Source organism: Balaenoptera physalus, assembly GCF_965194825.1.
Source record: "Balaenoptera physalus genome assembly, chromosome: 4".
Taxonomy (NCBI): Eukaryota; Metazoa; Chordata; class Mammalia; order Artiodactyla; family Balaenopteridae; genus Balaenoptera; species Balaenoptera physalus.
In genome coordinates this window covers 75,276,958-75,294,960 of record NC_138891.1, presented here as the reverse complement: position 1 = coordinate 75,294,960, position 18,003 = coordinate 75,276,958, and the positions used below count along the sequence as shown (strand labels likewise).

General features: G+C 38.1%; 1 protein-coding gene and 1 pseudogene across 3 annotated transcripts in view; one reads left to right on the top strand and one right to left on the bottom strand.

Annotated features, from left to right (window-relative positions):
* Window positions 1-18,003, bottom strand: part of OSBPL11 (oxysterol binding protein like 11) — a 100,880-nt gene that overhangs the window by 75,973 nt on the left and 6,904 nt on the right. The window lies entirely within an intron of this gene.
* Window positions 6,061-16,726, top strand: LOC309659215 (histone H3.3A pseudogene; annotated as a pseudogene). Its single transcript has one exon. The product of its transcript is annotated as a histone H3.3A pseudogene (transcript).

Here is an 18,003-nt window from a genome sequence, read left to right as displayed (position 1 = left end):
TTTTGTTTAGTCCCTCATATTATTAAAGGTATTCCTCATTTTGGTCATATCTAAGTTATTTATATCAGTCATTTAATGACTATCAATGAATTTTTAAGAGTATAATTTCAGTAGCATCATTCATTAAATAAAATGAACGTGTATCCTCATATTCCACAGTACAGTAATGTTTTATGTTTAATTTTTAGTGTTTTGAATATTTTTGATGCTTGTATCTAAAGAGTTAACCTTCTCACAAAAATCACAAAAGGGATACTGACGTGGTTCATTTGGTAGTAGCATAAAGCCAGCTTCAAAAGAAACAAATTCAAATATGTAATTATAAACTGCTGGCCTGCTTTTACTACAGAAAACAGACATCTGAGGTTACAAAGAACCAACTGAAGAGCAATCCATTCTTGGAACAGCTGGTTGCACTGTCCCTCTTTCATCCTTCCCCCTTTAGTCAGTGCAACCAGCTGATGCGGAACCACTGTGCCATCTGGTGGCTAGCATAAAAAGCTCTGTGAGTGAACATCTTTCGTTTCCTCTCCTTTCTTCTCTCTACTTCCTTATAGTTATTATGTAGTACTTCTAACACTCATGGTTTGCTCCCATTTAAAATGTATAAATTTAATAGAAGATTTACCTGTTAATATGAATAAAACCTAGTTGTTAAAGTGGGAATATACCACATATCTGATTATATCATACTAATATTCTGTGTTCTATGAATTAGAGATGATGGTCCAAAAGACTAATACACAGAAAAATAAGCCATGAAAAAGTTAATTTCTTCTTCAGTCCTTCAGCAACTCCACCACTCAACAAATTGTGTGTATTCTGATCTTGTTAACATTTTATTGAAATTAGCGCTAGAAGCTGATAGTCTATAAATACAGTTGATTAACTGAACTATATGTAAGTGGCATTATTCTATTTAATTTGAGGTTCATCACCTCCTAGGTATCTTAACAATGACTGCTTCAATTCCTAACTCTTCATTACTATAACACACATTTCTTAACCCTTCTTTATCAGACTTAAGGAAGATGTGTAGAAGCTTTTAAAATTAAACTACTTTTTCACCAACATTGAATTCAGTTAAAAAAGTCTGTTTCCATGGTTAGACCCAGGTAGACTAAACCCTGTATTTTGAGAACAGAGGTTCCGATCAATATTATATGTAGAGAAATGACAAGAACCTTGGAAGCCACAGAGACTGTTCTATTCTTCACTGATTTTCTTTCTTCATTTATTTTTAAATGTTAAGCATTTATTTGTATTTTAATAAAAACAAAATAATATATAAAATTAAATATGTGAAAATTAAACATAGTTTTAAAATGAAAAAATAAAATAAAATTAAGCTACTTTTTGAACAGTTTCACATCCTTTTATTTCAGTTCAACACAATTGCTCAGTACCTTCTAAACGCAAAGCACTCTGAAAATCCACTGAAAAGGATGGGGAAGTAAAAAAGGCGATTCCTCTCCATCCCAAATCCATTACCTAATATAAGAAAAATATACCTCCTTGAAGAAAAAGACAATGACCCACTGGGACTCTGCTTTTAGCTGTCATACAAATGAAAAGGGTAGTTTGTTAAAGACACAGGATTCATTAAACAAAGACACAGGATTCAATAGTGATTAGGTTGAAACGACGGGACCTGACTTATCAGATGTGAAATGAGAATGAGAGTGAGAGAGAAGGGACAAGGGGAACACCCAGATTTCCAGCTGGCACAACTGTGTAGATACGAATGAACGTCTTTATGGGGATCATAAAGGAAGTTTTGGATTTGTCCCAATTTAACATGTTGAATTCAAGGGACCTGTGGGACATTAACACAGGGAGATATGCAATAAGGTAGCATAATTTGGATTGAACATACAGATTTTGGTAGTGATCAGCATATAAGCATGTAACTAGTATTTGAAACGATGAGAGTAAATAAAATCACCTAGGAAGTATTATAAAATGACAAGAGAAGGGACAGAGTCTAAGAGAGAACCCTAAGGAGAAGTTTTAAAGGCAAGAGGAGTACAGAGAGGAGATAAGTAGATGAGTAGTAGGAAGAAAATCAGGGATATTTCACGTAAGTTTTTGGTCAAGAATGTTTAATACTATTGAGGGGTGAAGGAAGATGAAGATTGAGAAATTTCTATTAGAGTTAACAACCAAGGGAATTCCCTGGCAGTCCAGAGGTTGGGACTCGGTGCTTTCACTGCTGTGGCCCCTAGGACCCCACAAGCCACGAGGCACAGCAAAAAAAAAAAAAGATTTAACAACCAAGAGATAACAGTTCCAATGTAATGATGAAGGCAGAGCCAGCTGGCAATAACTGAAGAGAGAAGTGGTTATGGTGATATGGGCTTAAATCAACGGTAGTTGTAAGTGCCTTACAGGCAGGATATAGCAACGAGAAAAAGGCTCACCACAACTGAGGAGAGAGATAGAGGGAAATGGGGGAGAGGTGGGCTCCAGAGCCCAGGTAGAGGAATTAGAGATGGATACCTTAAGGCATTTATTACAGGCAGAAATTTATGCAAGCTGTAGTAAAGGAGATGCCAGTCAAGCCACAGTTCAAAATTCCTACTTTCTACTAGGCAAGAACTATCCTCCAAAAAGGCTTAGCTTTGGTTCATTACCTTGTAACATAAATAGCATGAAGGGAGGGAGCAGTCTGCTTAGCTGAGGAAAAAGCAACTGACAACAGATGGGAATGACTGCAACACATGTACCTCCTGGTGCTGTAAAAAGATATTCCACAGAGCAGTGACTGCTTCTTACTCATCCTAGCAGTCCACGCAGCACCTAGTGTATAGCCTGGGATATAAACAGGTGTTCAATACATATCCACTGAATGAATTAGGCAATGGGAAGACAGAAGCAGAATTTTTCTATAAAACCACAAGACAACTGAGTAGCCTGCAAAAAAAAAAAAAAACAACAAAAAAAAAACAAAAAGAGAAACAAAAACCAGCAACAACAACTCAATTCACAGCCTGTATACTCAAATAAATCCCAGCTAAAACTAATTCTAATTTCAACTGTGTCTTAATCTATACCAAAAACTATACAAGTCAAGGGAGACTCCCTCCCTTCTGCTAAGAGTCTTAAAAATGTTAATGCTCTTTGGTCCAAGAACTTCACTTCTAGGTATCCAGACAGACAATTAAAAATGTAGACAAACATAATATGCAAACATGTCCACTGTAGCACTATTTATAATAGTAAAAAAAATAAAGTGGAGAGACAAGGAAATGAATGCAGAGGAAAGGAAGAAAAACAAATAAGCTAGATGAATGGCATTAAGAAAATGATTAAGAAATATGATAGAATAGTATTCACCAATTAAAATGCTTATGAGTTTCTAACAACATGGGGAAACGCTTATTAATAGCACTAAAAGTGCAGGTTACAGAATTTTATATAGTGTGTAAAATATATGCACAGAACAAAAGTACACAAAACAGTTAACTGGTTATCACTGGATGGAAGAATTATGGATGATAATTAATTTGCTCCCTTTACTGTTTCACATTTTCCAATTTTAATATATTATTTTTATAATCAAATAAAACATTTTTAAAATGTTCAATTACATTGACTAGGTGGGACAGTCCAGGCACAGAGCTATTTATACTTATTAATAGGTATGGATTAAATTTTTTAAAACTTTCCCATGTGACTATGTGAGCATTGCTCTTTTGGGATGTAGAACTGTGTTTCCTAAAAGCCCTTACTTCTCAAATTAGGTTACACATATCCAAAACTGGGCTAGGTGGCTAGGAGAACAGGGTAAAACTAGACTATCTTTCTAGAGCAAATTTACTTGACTATAAGAAGTTAAAGCATTTTTAATGTCAAAACTCACATAAGGACTTCCCTGGTGGTGCAGTGGCTAAGAATCCGCCTGCCGATGCAGGGGACACAGGTTCGAGCCCTGGTCCGGGAAGATCCCACATGCCGCAGAGCAACTAAGCCCGTGCGCCACAACTACTGAGCCTGCGCTCTAGAGCTCGCGAGCCACAACTACTGAGCCCACATGCCACAACTACTGAAGCCCGCGCGCCTAGAGTCCGTGCTCCGCAACAAGAGAAGCCATCACAATGAGAAACCCACACATTGCAACGAAGAGTAGCCCCCACTCACTGCAACTAGAGAAAGCCCGTGCGCAGCAATGAAGACCCAATGCAGCCAAAAATAAATAAATTTATTAAAAAAAAAAAACTCACATAAATGTTAAGAAACTTGCTCCCTCCTCACATATTTCCATGAGGAGGACTTCTCCAGAGAACTCCTGTCCTTCTCTCCCCAGCCTTCCCCCCACTCTTTCCACAGCTGGGCATGAATGAATGGCTCAGCCCGTTCTGGGCTCTCTCCTTTTTATCTGCCTGCCTACCCAGAGAAGATATTCTCATCTGCTCTGATGGAAAAAAGACCTGAGTATTCCAAGCTGCCTGTGACTAGGTGGATAGGCATGACTAATTCCAGGGTGAAATATTAGCTAACCTATTTAACCCATGTTAAAGGCACGTTCTTCAGTGAGTTTTTCCAGTAATAAAACAATTTCTTCACACCCATTAGTATGGCTATTATCAAAACCAAAACCAATCCAAACAAAACAAAACAGAAAATAACAAGTGTTGGTAAAGGTGTAGAGAAATTAGAACTCTTGTGCATTGCTGGTGCAACTGTAAAATGGTGCAGCCACGGTGGAGAACAGCATCATGGTTCCTCAAAAAGTTAAACATAGAACTACTATATGATCCAGCAATTCCACTTCTGGGTATATACACAAAAGAATGAAAGCAAGAACTCCAACAGATAAAAATGTTCACAGAAACATTATTCACAACAGCCAAAAGGTAGAAACAACACTGGATAGTCCCATGTAAATCAATGAAGCTAGAACACACCCTCACACCATACACACAAATAAACTCAAAATGGCTTAAAGACTTAAATATAACACAAGACACCATAAAGCTCCTAGAAGAGAACATAGGCTAAACATTCTGATATAAATCATACCAATGTTTTCTTAGGTCAGTCTCCCAAGGCAATAGAAATAAAAGCAAAAACAAACAAATGGGACCTAATCAAACTTACAAGCTTTTGCACAGCAAAGGAAACCATGAACAAAACGAAAAGACAACCTACGGACTGGGAGAAAATATTTGCAAATGACGCAAATGACAAGGGCTTAATTTCCAAAATAGACAAACAGCTCCTACAATTCAATAACAAAGAAACAAAACCCAATCAAAAAATGTGCAGAAGACCTAAAAAGACATTTCTCCAAAGAAGACATACAGATGGCCAATAAGCACATGAAAAGATGCTCATCATCGCTAATTATTAGAGAAATGCAAATCAAAACACCACTTCATACCAGTCAGAACGGACACCAACAAAAAGTCTACAAATAATAAATGCTGAAGAGGGCGTGGAGAAAAGGGAACCCTTTTACACTGTTAGTGAGAAAGTAAATTGGTGCAGCCACTATGGAAAATAGTATGGTGGTTCCTCAAAAAACTAAAAATAGAGTTGTCATATGATCCAGCAATCCCACTCCTGGGCATATACCCAGAGAAAACTATAATTTGAAAAGATACATGCACCCATTATGTTCATAGCAGCAATATTTACAATAGCCAAGACATGGAAACAACCTAAACGTCCATCGACAGATGAATGGGTAAAGAAGATGTGAGATACGCACAAATACACACACAATGGAATATTACTCAGTCATTAAAAAGAGTGAAATAATGCCATTTGCGGCAACATGGATGGACCTAGAGGTTATCATACTAAGTGAAGTAAATCAGAAAGAGAAAGACAAATCCCACTTATATGAGGTACTTAGATTTGTCAAAATCAGAGACAGAAGGCCGAATAGTAGTTGCCGGGGGGCTGGGGGGGTGGGATGGATGAGGAGTTATTTAATAGGTACAGAGTTTTAGTTTGGGATGATAAAAAATTCTGGAATGAATAGTGGTGATGGTTATATAACAATATGAATACATTTAATGCCACTGAACTGTATAATTATAAAGGGTTAAAATGGTAAATTTTATGATATGTACATTTTACCACAATAAAAAAATAACCTGACGATTTGATTGCATCCTGTCTGATCCCTAATGTTCTCTTTCTCAACTGGTCCTGAACTCATGATATTATTTATAGACCTCTGAAAAACCCAATAACAAATATATTACAGAGTAGAATATAAAATCCTCATGAATTTTGAAGATATTATAGATAACTCCCAAGAAAGTGATATCAACCATGGGTTGCTTTAAATCACAAACTGTATCCACTGGGGGTACCTACTGTCTTATGCAGTTAAGAGAGAGTTCATGAAGAAAGTTCGAGAAGCACAGCTGTAAAATGGTTGCCTATACAGACCAAAAACAGAAGTCCAATATATAATCTGATTGTTACAAACGACTAAATTTGAGAAATCCCTCATGCAGATAACTGGCCATTTGAAGATGGGACAGAAGAAACTTCTACATGGAAAAGCAGAAAGTCAATTCTAACGCTTCCAGAAAGTTAGGAAGTGGTTTATTATAATGGGAAAAGCATGAGCTTAACACAAACACAGGTTTGAATCCCAGTGTGACCTTACGCAAGTAACACATCTGGTCCTATGTGTCTTTATCTGTAAATGCGGATAAGAACATCTAACTTCAGATTTATAATGAGGAAATAGGAAGAGATAATATATTTCAACCCAAATACATTTGAAGTATCTTTCAACATGGTAAATGCTCAGCAAGTATTGGTTTTCTCCCACTCCAGGGAGTCGATTCCTCTGTGGGGAAAGGGCTCATTTTCTAGATCAGTTCTTTAGATCTGTCTTACTTTGTTAGCCTGACATTTTCAAGTCAGAATGATGGGACCTAAAAAGCCCTGAGTCCCCCACTTCTTTATTTAAAAAAATAATTATTGTATTTTTCCAGTAAGTATTTTGTCAAGAACTATGAAGGGTCTGAGATGTCACCCTATTTGCAAGCTAACAAGCTAGCTTGCCAGTTTCACGGATGCTGGCAGGATACATCAAACTCCTAAGTCAGAGACAAAAGACTTCAGTAGTCACAGCAATAGCAGTAGACAGATCATCAGCCCAATCACATGGGGCAATGCAGAGAGGGCAGGAGATGCCTGCACATGTGGTAGGTTGAGGTACAGAAAAGGAACCCTGAGTGTAGGGAACCCAAATCTTTTAAGGACAGTAAGTCTACCTGACCTCCATGGCAAGGAGACATTATGTTTATTATATTAAACAGTAAACAAAACTGACTTTTGCTCAGGAGGGAAATACTATCTCTATCCTCCAAGACTGTTTGCTATACAAATATTTTTGAAAAAACAGTAAAGAACAAAGGAGAATCAATACCTCTGCTAACAAGTCAGGCAGAAACATGAGAGACCCATTAAGAACTGTCTCCTAATGAGTATTACATACATATACTGAAAAGTTTCTTTCCTTTTTTTAAAAAATAAATTTATTTATTTATTTATTTTGGCTGCATTGGGTCTGTGTTGCTGTGCGCGGATTTTCTCTAGTTGCAGCGAGCAGGGGCTACTCTTCGTTGTGGTGCGCGGGCTTCTCATTGCGGTGGCTTCTCTTGTTGCACAGCACAAGCTCTAGGTGCACGGGCTTCAGTAGTTGTGGCATGTGGGCTCAGTGGTTGTGGCTCGCAGGTTCTAGGCACACGGGCTTCAGTAATTGTGGGGCACGGGCCTAGTTGCTCCGCGGCATGTGAGATCTTCCCGGATCAGGGCTCGAACCCGTGTCTCCTGCGTTGGCAGGCGGAGTCTTAACCACGGTGCCACCAGGGAAGTCCCTACAGTGAAAAGTTTCTTATCCAACCTTGTCTTCCAGCCACGAGTTCCCCTCCTCAGAGACAAGCATTTCTCTCAACTTTTTATGTATCTCTTCAGAGATATTCTATGTACCTACAAGTGTGTGCATGCGCACATGAGCACACACACACACACACACACACACTCTTTTTTTTTTTTTAAATGGTTGTGATTAGGGACTTCCCTGGTGGTCCAGTGGCTAAGACTCTGTGCTCCCAACGCAGGGGGCCCAGGCTTGATCCCTCGTCAGGGAACTAGATCGCACATGCCGCAAGTAAGAGTTCACATGCTGCAACTAAAGATGCCACACACTTCAACAAAGATCCCACGTGCTGCAACTAAGACCCGGTGCAGCCAAAAAAAAAATGGTTGAGATTACATACACTGTACCTTGCTTTTTTCAGTTTTCTTAGGGATGATTTCATTTTGGTCTAATTCATTCTTAGCATCTGCATAGTAATCCATTGCACAGCAGTACTACTAGTCCCCCTAGTGATGGACATTTGCTTCCAGGCTTTCATTATTACAAACAATACTGTAACAAAACAAATTACACATATATCTTTGAGTACATCTGTTAAAAATGAAATTGCTAGGTGAAAAGTACATGCATTTTTAATTTTTATAGATATTGCCAACCTGCTCTCCAAAGGCTGCAACCAATATAACTCCCACCTTTCAATACAAAAAGAGGGCCAGTTTCCTCATACCAGCCTATAGCACCATTGTTGGCCAACAAAAATAGGGTGAATTTTTACCTATAAACAGGACTTTCAGACATTACTAGTAGGCTTTTCAATACCACTTATGTTCAAAATTAAGTTTCTAAAGCTTAAGTATGAGGTAGTGTTATACTGTGGAATGCACACCTAAAAGGGATGGATACAGGATCTAGTTCTGACTTTCCCACTGACTAACACCATGAATGACACTGACCAAATCACTTAATTTCTCTGGGCCTCAGTTTTCTCATGCTTTAGCTAGATGACCCTTTCAATCTAAAATGTGTGTACATTACTCATTACTCAAAATTCTAAAGGTTTTTTCTCAAAAGAAAATTATTTCAAAAGTAAAGTTTGCAAATAAGAGCAACATCATGTTTCACATTTAAAAATTTTAGAGAAAAGTAGGACATTTTTTCTTGTTCACATAGTAGCATTTACTTATCCCCCATATACTCTCAAAAGGTCTTCGCAGTAAGCCATTTCAATGAGACCAAGACAGCACAGACCAAGAGAACAGCAGGGTACTAAAGTCCACTGCCACCCTCCCTATCTGTATGTCTACTCTCTCTTTCTCTTTTTGTATGTACCTCTCTCTGGCTTTAAACCATACTTGGTTCCAAAAACACATTTAATTTCTGTCTGTATAGCATAATTCAAGAAAGAATGTTTTCTTCCCTTGTGCTAATTCTTTCAAAATTGAAAGTATAAAGAAAAAGCAGAAAACCATTTCCCTTCCTCCATATTTGAATAAAAAAGGGGGAAAAAAAGGTGACAACCACACAAGAAGCACCAAGCAATGTTCATTTTCATATATATATATACATATATATATATAACCTGACTAAAGAGTTGATCCTTCTTTTGAAAATTTTACACTTATTACCTAAGTAACAACAAATTCAAACGCTCAAGTTTTTTTCCTTAAAGAACCTATAAATATTAATTATTCAAAAAACAACACAAAATTTTAAAAGTTCATTCTACTACTTAAATAAAAGAAAAATCTGGGTATTCCCTGGCAGTTCAGTGGTTAGGACTCTGCGCTTTCACTACCAAGGGCCCAGGCTCGACCCCTGGTCGGGCAACTGAGATCCTGCATGTTGCCTGGCACAAACAAAAAACTAAATAAATAATCTTTTTAAATAATAGTTTCATCATAATTTTTGGTGGATATATATATATATATATATATCTTCAAACTCCCTATTACTACTAGGAAGTGGATCACCTCCCAATTACAAATGTGTATAATCAAATGATTGCATATCTTGTATAACTATAAAATCACTTGAAATTTTAAAAATATGACTTCAAAACATACAATGTATACTCTAAGATGAAGCCATGTCTCTGAGCTACCAAGAATATAATAAGAAAAAAAATTTTAAAGGCATAAGTATATTTTGTATAGACTTTTCCCAATTGCTGATTTAAACTAATTCACGATTTACCATGATGGCAAAACAGGATAAAATCCTACTCAAAGGCCGTCGCTCTCCAACACCAGCACCAGCTCTAGCTTGTTGAGCACCAGCCAAAGGAGAAGGTGGGTAAGTAAGAGGTCTCTATACCATGGCTCGTACAAAGCTGCCTGCCTGCAAATCCACCAGTGGTAAAGCACCCAGGAAGCATGGCTACAAAAGCCGCTCGCAAGAGTGCGCCCTCTACTGGAGGTGTGAAGAAACCTCATCGTTACAAGCCGGGTACTGTGGCACTCCGTGAAATCAGACATTATCAGAAGTCCAGTGAACTTCTGATTGGCAAACTTCCCTTCCAGCCTCTGGTGCGGGAAACTGCTCAGGACTTCAAACCAGATCTGCACTTCCAGAGTACAGCTACTGGTGCTTTGCAGGAGGCAAGTGAGGCCTATCTGGTTGGCCTTTTTGGAAACACCAACCCGTGTGCTATCCATGCCATAACAATTATGCCAAAAGACATCCAGGGCTTCCCTCGTGGCACAGTGGTTAAGAATCCGCCTGTCAATGCAGGGGGCATGGGTTCGAGCCCTGGTCCGGGAAGATCCCGCATGCCCTGAAGCAACTAAGCCCGTGCGCCACAACTACTGAGCCTGCGCTCTAGAGCCTGCAAGCCACAACTACAGAACCTTGCGTGCGTAGAGCCCGTGCTCCGCAACAAGAGAAGCCACCGCAATGAGAAGCCCGCTCGCAGCAAGGAAGACCCAACACAGCCAAAAATAAAATAAATTTATTTTAAAAAAAAAACTTAGCTGTTAACTGCAGAAAGGATTTATTCATTAAAAAAAAAAAAAGACATCAGCTAGCATGCCACATACATGGAGAACATGCTTAAGAATCTACTATGATGGGAAACCTTTCATTCTTTTAAAAAAAAAAAAATCCTCTTCTTCCTGTCATTGGTAGTTCTGAACGTTAGATATTTTTTTCCCATGAGGTCAAAAGGTACTTAAGTATATGATTGCTAGTGGAAAAATAGGGGACAGTAATCAGGTATTGGCAGTTTTTCCATTTTCATTTGTGTGTGATTTTTTTTTTTTAATGATTTAATTTCATTTATTTTTGGCTGCACTGGGTCTTCGTTGCTGCACTCAGGCTTTCTCTAGTTGTGGCGACCGGGGGGGCTACTCTTCGTTGTGGTGGGCGGGCTTCTCCTTGCAGTGGCTTCTGTTGTGGAGCACGGGCTCTAGGCATGTGGACTTCAGTAGTTGTGGCACATGGGCGCTAGAGCACAGGCTCAGTAGTTGTGGCGCACGGGCTTAGTTGCTCCACAGCATGTGGGATCTTCCCGGACCAGGGCTTGAACCCATGTACCCTGCATTGGCAGGTGGATTCTTATCCACTGAGCCACCAGGGAAGTCCCTGAATTTTTAATATAAATGTGGGGACATAAAGCATTAATGCAACTCAGAATGTTTCAGTGAACAAGTTTCAGCAGTTCAACTTTATTATAATCATAAATAAACCTGTTAAATTTTTCTGGAAAAAAAATCCCACTCAGAATTTAATACTAAAATCTCACTCATAATAAAAAAAAAAGAATCAAATTAAAACTACACTGAAGTACCATTTTTTAACCTATTAAACTTTTAGATTTTTGCCAATCTAATAACACATTACACTGATGAGGCTGATGGGGAATAAGCACTCAATCATTGCCACTGTACACCCCAATGAGGAGAAATCTGATAACTACTATCAAAATTACAAATTGACTCAGTAATTCCGACTCCTGGGTATTTTTCCCACAGATATATTCATATGCTTGTGAAATGTGCAGAAGGTTATTCACTGCATCATTATTTATAACAGCAAAATTTTGGAAACAAATTAAATGTCCATCGACAGGGAACTTATTATAAAGGTGGACTGAATTGTATCCCTACAAAATTCATATGTTGAAGTCCTAACGCCCAATGTGATGGTATTTAGAGATGGGGCCTTTGGAAGATGCTTAGGTACAGACTGGGGCCCTTATGATGAGATGTGCCCTTACAAGAAAAACCAGAGAGCTCTCTCATGCCTCTCTCTCTCAACCTCTCTCTCCCTACCCCCGTCCCCCTCCCCCTGCCATGTGAGCACACAGTGAGAAGCACCCCCAGCCCACCCCTCTGCCATGTGAGGACACAGTGAAAAGAAGGTCATCTGCACACCTGGAAGACTCCCTCACCAGAACCTGACAATGCTGGCACCCTGATCTCAAAACTTCCAGCCTCCACCAACTGTGAGAAAATAAATTTGTTGTTTAAGCCATCCAGAGTACAGTATTTTGTTATGGCAGCCTGAACTACTATTACATACATATATGTGTGTGTGTGTGTGTGTGTGTGTGTGTGTGTGCGTGCACGCACACACACACACACACACACATAGTATGATACCATTTGTGATAAAATTAAAAGTGGGGCAAATGTATATTGTATTTACTTAATTCTTTTTTAAAAAATCTCTGAAAGCACACACAGGAAGCCATGAGTGTGTACCCTCTATTTTTAGGTGGAAGGAGTCCTGAGCAGGTGGAGGGTCGGGTGGAAGGAAGATTTTCATTACACACCTTTCAATATTTTTTTGGATCAAGTGAACATATTACCTATTCCCCAAAATTAAATTAAAAATACTTTTCATTTATGTTAGTTATAATGTGCAACATCTACAAAATTGTTAAACAAGTAATTCTTTATAGAATTGAGGGTATAGGCTCAGGCAGTATATTAAAAAGGCCTCTATCAAGGTTAGGAAACCTGTTCCAGAAGCAACATTGGTGGCATTTCATCTCACCATTTATATAATTTTCATTCTGTCCCTTTCTTCCCTCCCTCACTCCCTCTCTCTCCCTCTGTCTCTCTTTGCTATGTCCTTTTTCTGTCCCTGTTTTCCCTCCTGTTCCTTTTCTTTTTCTCTCCCTTCTATCCCTCTGACTAAGGTTTCCAGCTACAGCCAGTAGCAACCATACACTTCAGTCTACCCCTCCAGGGACCTTCCAGCCAACCTCAATAGTAGCAATGGAAGCAAACTGCAATGGCAGCCAAACTCAAGTACAGGGAAACTCCAGGTGGGAAATCATGTTTTGTTACAATACCTAATTAACCAAAAAGAAAATCCTTTCTTTCACCAGCAAACTAAACTACTCTATAAATTGTCCTAAAACCCAGATGGTAATGCCAAAACACTAATGTGACTGTTCAATCAGGCAATTTAGTTTTAAGTTAAACCTGAACAAGTCTGGACACAAATCATTTTATTAAACAAAATCAGTACAGTGGAAGATTCTTAGCTAGGAAAGATTTTCCCTCTCTCAAAGTAGTAAAATTTACATCAAGAATATTCTCCACTATTTCCAGGGTTCAGAGTGCTAACCATTACACCATGGGCCCTGCTATCTCTACTATATTCAAAACCAAAAACAAAAGACATAATTTCCCACAAGTCTATTTGATGGACAGTTACCTCTGGGACCTAAATTACATGACTTATTCAGAAAATACTAAAAAAAAAAACTAATTTGTATGTTCTAACATTAAGTTGTTCGCATAGTTTTTTGTTTTTTGTTTTTTTAAATATTTATTTATTTATTTATTTATTTAGGCTGCACATGGGATCTTTGTTGCAGCATGTGGGATCTTTTAGTTGTGGGCATGCGGACTCCTTAGTTGCTGCATGCATGTGGGATCTAGTTCCCCAACCAGGGATCAAACCCGGGCCCCATGCATTGGGAGCGTGGAGTCTTACCCACTGGACCACGAGGGAAGTCCCCTTTTTGTATAGTTTTAATACAGTATCACTTCTAGGAAAATATGAACTCAAATAGATTACATTTAAATTCGTAAAGCAGAAATATAAGAAATCACAGCATACCATAACAAACCAAAATCTTGTTCAAGGCTTGGTAGAGTTCTCACTAGATTGTTGGTACAGTATTTTACTGTTTTCAGTTTCATGCCTATAAGTTGTCTTTCCCTTGTTTTTATTATCATCTGTAGCAGATTTCAGATAGGAAAACAAAATCTAGGGTACAGAAATATATATCCAACTTCCCTTTAACCCCTACAGAGAAAAAAGCAAACATTTATGACTTTTTCTTCAAATCAACCTCAAAAGAAGTGGTAAAATCTCAAAGACAGCAAACATTAGGTTATATTTAGGCAAATGTCATTTCCCCATTTGCAAATGGGTACTTTTCCCTGTAACAGAGTATTCAGAGTGGAAGATACCAGGTCTGACCACAAAAATTATTTCTATACTATACATTTGCAGACTTCTACCCATTTACTGAAATGCATACTATCTGATGATGAGGAAAAGAGATCTGTCTGTTTGTTAACAGAGGTTAGCTAGCACAGAGCCCAAAACAGGAAAAAGCAGGCCCATCATACACCCCAATTTGCTTCTCAGTTCCTCCTCTGGGTAGTTCTCATCTGTCCATTTTAAATAAACAAGTGGCAGATTTGCAGATTTGAAAAGTTTTCTGAAAGCTGACATGAAGAAAAATAATGGAAACGCACACATTTTATAAACTTTAAACATTACTATGAAAAAGGAAGGAAGGATCTAGAATTAAGAAATCTAAAAAAAAAAGAAATCTATTTTTAAACGGTGAATATAAATCATATGAGTATAAATTACTCTGGAAAGAAGAAAATTTAAGGCTAATCTAATAAATTCACATCTCAGCTTTGGTTTTAAAAAAGTCTGTCATGACATATTTTGCAAATGTAGTTGAGGCTCTTCCCTTTTCTGATTCTTTTTCATGACCCTCCCAAACCAAGCCTTGGGGTCCCTACTTTCATTGTTCTGAGAGCACACGTTAATTTGGAAATTAACTAACAGAGGGCTTCACACATGGTAAACGCTCAAAAGTATTTGCTGCATGAGTTAAAACACTAGTAAATGATGAAACCACCATGTTCTAAACTAATTATTTATCAATAATTATTCATTCCTTTAGAGAGCTCATTTACTTTTAATATCTTTATGCAAATAACTACTTAGGAATAAAAGTTCTTTCACTTACTAGCTATATAACCTTGGCCAACTCATTTTGATTCCGTTTTCTTCAACTGTAAAATGGGGATAACGAAGCCCTAGATGCCCTATCTTCGTCCAAGAGGATTAAATGTGATAACAGAAGTGAAAACACTCTGGATACTACAAAGGCAATTCTCTACATTTCTAATGCACCATATCTCTAAGGTCACTTAAACATTCTGGCAACTTAAGCTGAACATACCTAAAAGCAAATGCATCATTTGACTCCCCCAAATCTGTTTCTCCTATAGACTTTTCGAAGTTTTATTCTGGATAACTGAAGTCAATTTTTACTTCCTTCCCTCACTACTACCTTCTACCCAATCACCTAATCAACCACCAAGGCCTGTCACTCTTCCTCTAATGATTTCCTTCTTTTCCAGCCTACTAACACCTTCCCTTTATTAGCTCATGTCTAGGTCATTGCAACTGATCTCCAAGTAGCTCCTCTTATTCCCCAACAGTCAAATTCAGCCTCCAACTCTCAGCTTTACTTCCAACTGTGTACTTGTCAAATCTATCTCAATCATAGATGACAATCTTGAGTCCATTCATACTAACATTTACGACAGGCACCTTCTTGCATGGCTTGCATTGATCCCCACCTGCTGGTATTCACACCTTTGTGTGGGCTGAACCTCATCTTTCTTCTAATGATTAGTGAAAAGTGATGTGACTTCACTTCCATGCCTAGGTTACGAAAGATTGTGACTTCCTTCTTGCTAGCACTCTCTTCTCACTTCCTCACTCTGATGAAACAAGCTGCCAAGTAGTAAGATGCTCTGTGGAGAGGCCCATGTGGCCAGGAACCAAAGGAGGCCACCAGTGGTCAGTTCATGAGGAACTGAGGTCTGTTTCCAACAGGCCAAAAGAACTGAATTGTGCCAAGAGCCACAAGAATGAGCCAGGAAGTGGATCCTTCCCAGCTGAGCCTCAAGATGACTGTAGCCTTGTGGAAGACCCAGAGCCAGATCACCCAGCAATGCTGCACAGACATTACTGACCCACAGACACTGTGAGACAAAAAAACGCTGCTGGGACTTCCCTGGTGGTCCAGTGGTTAAGACTTCGCTTTCCAATGCAGGGGGTGCAGGTTCGATCCCTGGTCAGGGAGCTAAGATCCCACATGCCTCGGGGCCATAAAATCAAAACATAAAGCAGAAGCGATATTGTAACAAATTTAATAAAGACTTTAAAAATGGTCCACATCAAAAAAAAATCTTAAAAAAAAAAAAAAAACGCTGCTGTTTAATTTGGGGATAATTTGTAACACAATAATAGATAACACACTATCTCATATATTTCTAAATAAACTCCAGGTGGATTAAAATTAAACATAATTAATTATAATTAACATAATTAAACATAAATTAAACATAAAACCACCAAATCATTTTAAAACTAAATGAAAACAAATATTCATAAAAATAATTTTCTATAATTTGAAGTGAAAGAAAAAAAGAGTAAGAGTCTGACTTATACAAGTTTTCTATATGCCTGGAAAAAGGTAATAAATTAAAATACAAAGACTATGGAAAATCTTTGCAGCAAGTATAGCAAAATACTTAACCATACAAAATTAAAATATATTATATGTAGTTATATATTTGTTATATAAAAAACTAATATAAATCTGAAACTATAATGAAGAAATCAGTAAAAGATAGTGCCTCCAGGGAGGAAAGCTGGGTGGCTGGGACAAGTACATAAGGTAAACATTTCACTGTATATCCCTCTTTTATCAAAGTAGTTTAAAGCATTATTGATATTAAAAAATTAATTAGTATGGAGTATTTTAAAATAGACTTCAAGGACTTCCCTGGTGGCGCAGTGGTTAAGAATCCAATGCAGGGGACACGGGTTCGAGCCCTGGTCCGGAAAGATCCCACACACCGTGGAGCAACTAAGCCCATGCGCCACAGCTACTAAGCCTGAGCTCTAGAGCCCGTGAGCCACAACTACAGCGCCCACATGCCACAAATACTGAAGCCTGCAAACCTAGAGCCCGTGCTCTGCAACAAGAGAAGCCACCGCAATGAGAAGCCTGTTGCACCGCAACGAAGAGTAGCCCCTGCTCGCTGCAACTAGAGAAAGCCCACGCACAGCAACGAAGACCCAATGCAGCCAAAAATTAAATAAATAAATAAACAAACATCGACGTAATTAAAAATAAATAAATACTTAAAATAGACTTCAAGTATATTAATAAAAATATTGAGAAAATATTAATAGAAAAATAAAAGACATAAGCAGCTATTTCACATAAGAAAAAATAAAATTAATCATAAAGAAAAATAAAGTAATAATGGATCAGAGACCTAAATGTAAGTGCTAAAATATAAAACTCTTAGATAAAAACATATGTGCAAATCTTTGTGACCTTGGACTTGGCAATGATTTCTTAAATGTGACACCAAGTATAAGCAAAAGAAAGACTGGGCTTCATAAAAATTAAAAGCTTCTGTGCTGAAAGTAATTTCATCAAGAAATTGAAAAGATGGGAATTCCCTGGCAGCCCAGTGGTTACGACTCAGTGCTTTCACTGCCATGGGCCTGGGTTCAATCCCTGGTTGGGGAAATAAGATCCGGCAAACCACGTGGCATGGCAAAAAAAAAAAGGGAAAAGACAACCCACAGAACAGGAGAAAATATTTGCAAATCATATATCTGATAAGGAAATTGTATGCAGAATACATAAAGAACCCTTACAACTCAAAAAAAACCCCCAAAATCCAAATTAAACATGGCCAAAGGACATCAACAAAAAGTCTACAAATAATAAATGCTGGAGAGGGTGTGGAGAAAAGGGAACCCTCCTACACTGTTGGTGGGAATGTACGTTGGTGTGTCAACTATGGAGTACAGTACAGAGGTTCCTTAAAAAACTAAAAATAGGGGTTTCCCTGGTA